At 43.0% G+C, this 8,839-nt stretch overlaps 1 protein-coding gene and 1 long non-coding RNA gene across 2 annotated transcripts in view; one reads left to right on the forward strand and one right to left on the reverse strand.

Moving 5' to 3' along the window:
• The window catches only part of tshz1 (teashirt zinc finger homeobox 1), a 58,407-nt gene extending 57,017 nt beyond the window's left edge, over positions 1–1,390 (reverse strand). Inside the window, exon 1 of the mRNA XM_017700603.2 lies at positions 1,092–1,390. The gene's annotated coding sequence lies outside the window, so the exon portion shown is untranslated. The remainder of the gene's footprint in view (positions 1–1,091) is intronic.
• LOC108429096 lies at positions 406–7,817 on the forward strand. Its single transcript, XR_001857978.2, has 2 exons — positions 406–942; positions 7,532–7,817. It is a non-coding gene; the product is annotated as an uncharacterized LOC108429096 (long non-coding RNA).
• Positions 7,818–8,839: the final 1,022 nt, after the last annotated feature.

Consider the following 8,839-nt stretch of genomic DNA (forward strand, 5'->3'; position numbering starts at 1 on the left):
GGTTCACACTACAGTCGCTGAATTCTGACTCCGCCAATTCGCTGGACGTCCCCTTCGGGCTGCGGTCACGGCGGCGGGCAGATTTAGTCAGCTTCTCCCGGCGGTTCTGCCGTCTGTTTGCTCTGAATGAGGACGGAACCGAGACCCTCGGCTCGTCTAATCATTTAGGCATGTTCGTTTCTGTGTTTCCTATCGGTATCCCCCTCGCCCCCCCCCTCCCGCGCGCCCCCCGCGCCCCCCCTGTGAAAGACAGTTGGAAGTTGCGGATTGATTCGTTCCACCTTACTAGGAAGTGAGCACTTTGCACGGGAAGGGGTGGGACTGCCGGCCGGGATCAGCGTGGCCGCGCGCGCGCGAGAAAGAGCACCCCCCCCCCCCCCCCTCTCTCTCTCCCTCTTTCTCGCTCTCTCTCTCTCCGCAGGCGCGCGCGTTACTTATTCTTATTCATTCAAGTGCAAAAACAGCTGTAAACGAAATTGCGGCTCTCGCGCGTCGCGGAACGAAAACAAAAACATCGTCTTCCCTTCTTTTTTTTTCCTTCTTTTTCTTTCCCTTCTTTCTCTGACACTAAGCGAACTAAAAGAAAGCTGAACTTCGCCGCTCGACGCTGTGTGTCCACTCTGTCCACTCCGGGAGAGCTGGGAGTCGGTGAGGGGGGGTGGGGGGTGAGGGGGGCTGTTTTTGTTTCTCTCTCTCTTTTTTTTTTTTTTTGGGGCCGGCCTCCTTGAAAAGTAGTGGCGCGCGCGCCTGGCCTCGCCGCCTATGTCTGTTTATTTTTTTCAAAGCTCCCTTCCTCGCTCGCGCGCGCTCCCTTCTTTCCCTTTACCGAGCACGAGGGGAAGAAGAAGTGGAGGAAGAAGAAGGGAAAAAGGAGGATGATGATGGTGATGATGGTGATGATGATGATGGTGATGATGACGCTGCGCACCGATTGAGATTCCGGTGAGTTGTTGCACGTTCGCCTGCGCTCGCTAGTAGCGCGCGTGCCGCCACGCGACCGTAACTTAGCCCGCGCGGGGAGACGGGGGGCAAGAAAAGCGGAGCCCGTTCGCCACCGAGGAGGAACGGAAGAGTCTCGCGGAGCCTCTTACCTTTGGCGGAGCGGCGCGTCCTCCGGCTCGCGCCAGCTGCCTCCGCGCTGCTGATCCCTCGCGCCCTTCGCCCGTCGGCGGAGGCTGATCATGTGGAGAGCGTCCCGCCCCGACGTGCGTCCGTCCGCTCGCTCGCTCGCCTGGGCGCCCGTCCCTCCATCTGTCTGTCTATCCGTCTGTCTGCCGGTCTGTCTGTCCGTCCATCCTCGCGCCCACCGCCGCGCGCCTGCCTGTCGCTGCTGACGGCTCTTACGTCACCAGGCTTCCATCACGCACGCTTCCATCAAGTCATCACGCAGCGCTCAGCATGGCAGCAGCGGTAGGGCATCCATATGTACATACATAGAAATAAACAGCCCGCAGATGTGCGCGTGCATGCGTTTGTTACATAGAATAAAAATATTAATAATAATAATAAATGAAATTTTCAGATTTGGTGGTACAGCTAGTTAGATATCTCCAGCCTCTGGATGTGTTTGTGATAATAAACGTGTTTACATGTTTAATTCCAGTAATATTACCGTTATACAAATGTTAGGTGAGTTAGAATGCCATATTATTATTATTATTATTATTATTATTATTATTATTATTATTATTATTATATATTTGAATGCATTGTTGTTAAGCCTATTATTATTAGTAGTTGTAGTCGTCCCAGCAAAAACGGTTCCATGTAGTACCCATAAAAGGGTTCTTTAACCTTTTGTTGCTAACTAGAACGAGGTTCTTTAAAGAACCACGTTTTTCCATCTTAGAGAGAACCACTGAACCGTGCCCAGAGCCACTCATGCATTCAAACGTGCGGTCGCAGTTCTACAAAGAAACGTCTTCTTTACTAAAGAACCTCGGAGAACCCATTTTAAGGGTGTAGTAGCTGTGGTACTATTATCAGCACAATCATTCTCATTATATTCTTCTTATTCATCATTAATATTCTTTATTGACTATATTGCAAAAAAAAAAAAAAAAGGCCTTGTCTGCAAATGTCTCTCTGCTACTTAGAACCGAAAAGGTTCCTTACAGAACCATGTGTTGCATCATCGAGACAACCATTTAACTGCTCCCACTCCTATAAAGAGCCCGTTTTGGTGGTTGTCGTGGTCATCGTTGATATTCTTCATTGAATATTCGTGCAGAAAAAACCCAAAAACAACAACTTTGTCTGCTTGTACATCAGCCTGAGTGTCTCACTGCGACTTAGAACCATTCTCCAAAAGGTTCCTCAGAGAACCACGTGCTGCGTCATAGAGGGAGCCACTCCTGCATTCAGATGTGTGTTCACAGTTCTATAAAGAACCGTCGTCTTTACTAAAGGACCGTTTTTAAGGGTGTGGTAGCCTTCGTACTGTTATGAGCGTCATCATTATATTCTTTATTGATTATTCTGCATGCGTGGAACTCGCCTTGTCTGCTTGTGCGCCAGCCTAGATCCTCACAGCTGCCGAACCCCGTTTCTCTGTTTGCCTCTCTGACTAAGCTCTAGCTCTCTGAGAGTGGAACCTGGTGTGGAGCCCTGACTTACAGCGCAGGTAAACCACAGGGCCACGCCGGCTTATGTATGGCTCTCTATACCATCCTGACTGCGCGGTTACTGGGACGGGTTAAAGGGGGGAGACGCGCACGTATGTAGGTCGCGTACGTCACCCTGCGGACACAGCGTAGAGGGGAGGAGGTGCGAGCTCACCTGAACTCCGATTTAATCGTCTGGAAGTGCGGAAGCTTCTCTGAAATGCGTATTCGCGCCTCAGCATACCGGCGTGACCCGTCTTCAGCCGTGATCCGCTCACTTACCACGTCGCCGATGAAGGGAATTTCTGGGAGGATTCCAGGCCGTCCTTGGCCGTCCGTCCGTCTGCCGTAAGACTGAAGATGATGTTAAGGTTGTGGCGAAGCAGCAAGAGAGCAAGGACCGTGGACACCCTCTTTCCCCCCTCTTGCACTCAGGCTAGAACGTACCTGGCTTCGTGCCACAGACACATCCCGAGATATCAACCTTAATTCATAAAGCTCTCTCGTGTTTGGCATTTAAAGTGCAGCGTTTTTGCATTCTTAATCACAAAAGTGGCCTAGATCAGCCTGAACGCAGCCAGGCTCACACTCACCCTTTACTCTGCGAAGTAGGGACGCATGATGATAGCCGACTGAGTATCAGCACATATGTGCTGGTGGATGTTTAGGGTGAACCAGTATTTCAAACCTAGAAATGATGTTTAATTATGATTAACTGTACATATTATACCAAAGACTGTACTACAGGCTGTTTAGGTGACGCTGGCTTACAGTAATGCGTTTCATTCGTTTTATTGCATTTGTAGCCCCGTATAAGTGTTACGGTTCTCTGCAGGTGCCAATTCCTACATTTTATGAACGGGTAATGTAAATATACAGTGCTGTGCAAAAGTTTTGGCTTTGTTTAAAAACCACTTATCTTAGGACGCTGGATGCATAAAGCATGCAAAAGCGCTGCATGCCGTCAGAATGCATGCCAACAGGCAATAATGAATGTCTTGTTGCAGACAGATCATTTCTTGTTGTTGTGTCCCCCCCCCCCCAAAAAAAATAAATAAATAAATAATGAAATAGAAACAGGGAGCAGCTTAGAACAACGCAGATTTGGTTCTAGATTTCCCCTGGACGCTCCAAGTCATTGCGTGGCTGTGTTCAAATCCACAACCAGCTCACTCGGTGTAGTAATGAACTGTTGGTTAGTCAAGCAGGCGTTGGATGATGTTTACAAACAGTACTTGTTCAGAGAGAGGGCTTTGGGAATCGTTGACATGCTGAAAATGTTATTTTTTTTATTGATTTTGCTTGTTTTACTGCCCAGAACGATGTCTTTTAAAATAGAATTTAATGTGCCTAAACTTTTGCACATTCACGTATGTCAGCAGATATGTGAAAAATATCAGACGTATCGTCATCGGCCCACAGCTCCCACATCAGTGCAACCCTGCCTCCTTAAAAATCAAGGTTTTTTTCCAGTTGAGAGAAAGAGAACCACCGCACAATTGCTGCTGTAGGGACAAAACCTCATATCTCCACAAAGGTAACGTTGCAGGAGAAGGAAAAAAAAACCTGCTTTACATTTGAACGTAAGTCAATGGAACCAGAGGTTTTCCCACCAGAATGAAGTCATTTTGGGCCGTTTCTTGTGGTCTGTTCATCTTAACATGTGCACACAGTGTAAAGGGAAACACATTTTCAAATGATGTTAAAAACTGGAAAAAAAAAAAAAAACCCAAAAGATGAAAGTGGAGATACAAGGTCATGTCTCGGCAGCAGCGTGCTGTTAAGAAGCCCGAGGTTCACGTTATGTTTAACGGGCTTGTGATCATCAAAAGGTTCTTCATGCTTGCGTTCTCTTTTGTAAGCATTGCTCTTAAGGGAGCCAAAGGCTGTTCTTTTGTGACTCAGGAACTGAGGAGGAAGAGTTTGAACCCGCTGCTCAAATTGCATGTTTTGTTGTCATTTATTTAGTCAAACACATCGACAGTCATCCCCACAGGCCTCTGTTCTCGTCTGTTGTTTCTGCTAAAATGTTCGGTTCAGCAAATAAACGGATATCGTGCATTAAAATGTGCAGAACTGTGTTCTCCATAGAGGACGTGTTGACTTAATTCCTCTTTGGAAATCAACAAAACGTGGCGTTTGTCTGGAGGGGAGGGGGGGGCGCCTAAACTTTTGCACACGCCTGCATTTTGCTCTTTCACGCCGGAGCTCGGTGCTGAGACTCGTGCACGAGATGGACTGCGACACTGTTAGGCGTATCGGGGTCCTCGGCGGTGAGCAGCCGGAGCAGATAGGTGTTTATTTAACAGTAAAACGAGCTGATCTAAAAGCTCTCAGTGCTGAAAGTCTTTCACCGGCCAGTTAAAAGCTTTTAACTTCAGTCTTTTCTTCAGTGTTTTTCTTCAGCTGCTCTTTACGTTGCCTGCACATTTCATCATGAGTGGATGAATAAAAATGGGTTCTGAATGAATCCTGTACATTCTTAGAAAACAATGGTTCTCCAAAAGTTCTTTAGTAAAGGGAATGGTTCTGTGTAGAACCATAAGTTCTATATATAGAACCATTTTCACCATAAGCATGGTGAAATTGTTCTTCAGATTGGTGGAGAATGTGTATATTTTAATGAGAATGGTTCTATGTAGCCTCAAGAAGTGTTCTATTGTTTTGATGTCAAGCTTGTAACTGTAAAAGAACCCTTTTTGGCGTCATTCACAAAAAGGCTTTAGATAGAACCATATACAACGCATTCTTCATCCATCTGGAGAACAACTTCACCATGTAAAGAACCATTTAAGCAGGCAAATGGTTCACAATGACTTGGAATAAAATCCTGTACGTTCTTTAAAAAGATGGTTCTTCAAGGGTTCTTCGTAAAAAGAATGGTTCTATTTAGAACCCTACGTTCTACACAGAACCACTGGCGTGCTTGAATGTTTTTATGCATGGTGAACTTGTTCTTCAGATTGTGTTGTATATTTTTGAAAATGGTTCTATGCAGCGTCAGAAAGGTTCTCCTATTGTTTCAATGTCAAGCTTGTAACAATAGAAGAACCCATTTTGGTGCCATTTCCAAAAGGGAGCTATATAGAACCATATACAACACGTTCTCCATTAATCTGAAGAACAATTTACGCATGCAAATGTTTGAAAAACACTTGAAATAAAACCCTGTACATTCTTTAAAAAGATGGTTCTTTAGTTAAAAAAACGGTTCTATCTAGAACCATGTGTTCTATATATATAGAAAATCGTCTGCATGCTTAAATGTTTTAGTGCATGGTGAAATTGTTCTTCAGATTGATGGAGAACGCTTATTTTATGGAAAATGGTTCTATGTAGGCTTAAAAAGGGTTCTGCTGTTGTGATGATGTCAAGCTCTTTGCAGTAGAAGAGCCCTTTTTGGTGTCATGTTGAAAAATGCTCTATATAGAACCACATACAACACATTCTCCATCAATCTGGAGAACAGTTTCACCACACAAAGAACAATTTAAGCATGCAGATGGTTCTGGAAGTGTTCATGGCTCCATATGTCTTTACTGGAGAACCCTTGAAGAACCGTCTTTTTTAACTTAAAGGCTACGTGTTTTCCTCTGCTGTGTAATTCCCGTTTTGGCTAGGTTTTCCTCCAAGCGGTCTTAACGTCCACCCCTGGACCAGACCATGTATCGTTTATTGTTTATGTATTTTCCCATCTAGACTATCACACAATCTCACTGCAATCGCGCGTTGAGAGTCGGCACTATTGTGGAGCTGGTCCTCAAACCGAGGCTGTATCTGGTGCGGGATCTGTGACAGGATTAGAAGCGAAGTGCAGAGGGAGATTTGAAGTGTTGGTCTTTGAAGGAGCGCAGCTCGTCACATTAGATCAACGTTCTCATCCCGATCGCTCGCGAGCTATACGGCGCAGGACGTGTCCGCAGATATGTACGTCAAGATCTAAACATCTATAAACAATAAACGTAGAGCAGCGTCAGCCCCCCTCTCCCTGCCAGCGGAGCACCTCTGTAGATGTCGACTGTCACGATGACAATGTTTTCTCTTCGGAAAAGGAGAAAAAAAACATGCTTCCCTTTTAAAGCAGCACGATGTTCTAACATAATTGTCATGTACACTTGAATTTCTGGGCAGCAAATGTTGTGTTAGTGTGGTTGGACAGCGATTTTGTGACTTTATGAATGCCCTGACTTGTGCTGCGCACGCATGTGTGCAGATATCTGCGAGGGAGATCGTGTTGCGCGCAGTGTTGATTTTGTGTAAATATGCAGTTTAATTCACAATTACTGCTCATTTGTCAAATCTTAATATCATATTGGGAAAAAAAAAAATTTTTTTGTTCGTTCCATTTGTTCCAATATGTTAAATTCAGTGAATAAGTAGAAATTCAGCTCTAAAACTTTCAGAAAAATGTCATATTTAAGTTCTATGTAGATAAAGTTGATGTGTTCTTACCTGTCATTTGACCAGGGGCGCTCAAACTTTTGCACACGACTGTAAATGATGATATTATGTCAAAAGGCCCACATCTGGCATTTTTCTCATATTTGTACAGGTCCACATCATTTGGTGTGTTTGTGAGCCAAAAACTTGGTTTTACATTGAAATTTTCTGACCTAAACTGGCTGTTTTTGCTACTGTACCTTTAAGACTGATATGTGTGCTCTGATTGGCTGCCCTATGCTGTATCTCATTAAAACAGCTTCTTGTAACTTCATGTTATGACACGAATGGGCGGGGCCTAGCTGCTGTATTGTGTTGGACTCTCACATATTAATAAAGAAGATGAGACTTTTCGGTGATATGGGCCCTTTAATGTAATTATTCTAATATTTTCTGTTATGCTGTAGGTTAAGACTTAGGCTTACAGAGACTTATGATGTAATTTCACTAAATATAAACACTCCTAAACGTTTCCTCCCGCCCTACAGGTGATGACATCATCCCTCAGAGCGCTCTACGTGGCAACCCACAGGTCAGAGGCCCTAATGCTCATGGTTACATTGCCGAACACTCGGCAGCTCGCTGAACGCTTCTTAAAGTGTTTGGTCACTCTGGTCCTTTCATATTCCCACGCATGAAGTACCGACGTTGCAAGTTTTAAATCTTAATGGAAATATGGATAATTGTGGAAATATATGAATGCATTACCATTCAAAAGTTTGGAATGAATGTTTTCGATCATATTAAACCAGTACGGTTACAGATACATGCATACTATGATTCTAATGTTTGAAATGTCTTAAGTTTGAAGTAAACGATAGAAGAAAAACGTTCCTCAGCTGTAGAGTCAAAAATGGCTGGGAGAACTATAGTCCTAATAAAAGCAATGTCCAGAATTCATCAGGTTTCAATAGTGGAGATCAAATTTCTAGGAAATCTGACCAAAGACAAAATGCAAATGAATAATGACGGTATTTATTTATTTATTTATTTATTCATTCATGCGTTTATTCATTCATTCACACAAATCTTGAAATATTAAATAAAACATCTGGAAAAAAAAAACATCTTGGTGAGCAGTTTGTAGCATTTAAATGAACATTATATAAGTTATTATTACTTATAACATTATGGCAAATATTTCCAAATTTTGAATAATAAGGTAAAAATATGGGGTAAATATTGGAATATATTAAATAGGAGGGGGAGGGGGAATTATGATGAAGTATCTGTCAACTATTACTAGTATATATATATATATATATATATATATATATATAGACTGTTGTAGTATAAATACATTTTCTGTAAAAATACAAAAGGTCTAAATATGGAAGCGAAGCAGCTCATTTCAAATGAATTATCTTTGTAATGTCAGCACATTTATATATATCTGCCTATTCAGCTCACAGCAGTTTAGCCCCGTCCACTCACATATATCAGCTGTAAAGTCATGTAAAAATTATTATTATTATTATTATTATTATTATTATTATTATTATTATTTTTCGCTATAAAATACCACATAGTGTCATAAATGGACCTCACAGAGAGCATACCAGATATGGGGCCTATAAATGCAAAATCCTTATGCAATAAAACTCATAATTAGGCTATTGCAGATAAACCACCTCTATCAATACTACTAGCACTCATACGGTAGTGAGTATTGCTCTTCTAGCACAACAGCAGCTGCACTCAGCCTCGCTATAGTGAAGAACTCACGGCCTAATTATGCGTTTTGTCTTTATTACATGAAGACTTTTTATTTAAAGACATCATATCTTTTTACTTTT

The sequence above is a fragment of the Pygocentrus nattereri genome, chromosome 1 (assembly GCF_015220715.1).
Source record: "Pygocentrus nattereri isolate fPygNat1 chromosome 1, fPygNat1.pri, whole genome shotgun sequence".
In the NCBI taxonomy this organism is placed as follows: Eukaryota; Metazoa; Chordata; class Actinopteri; order Characiformes; family Serrasalmidae; genus Pygocentrus; species Pygocentrus nattereri.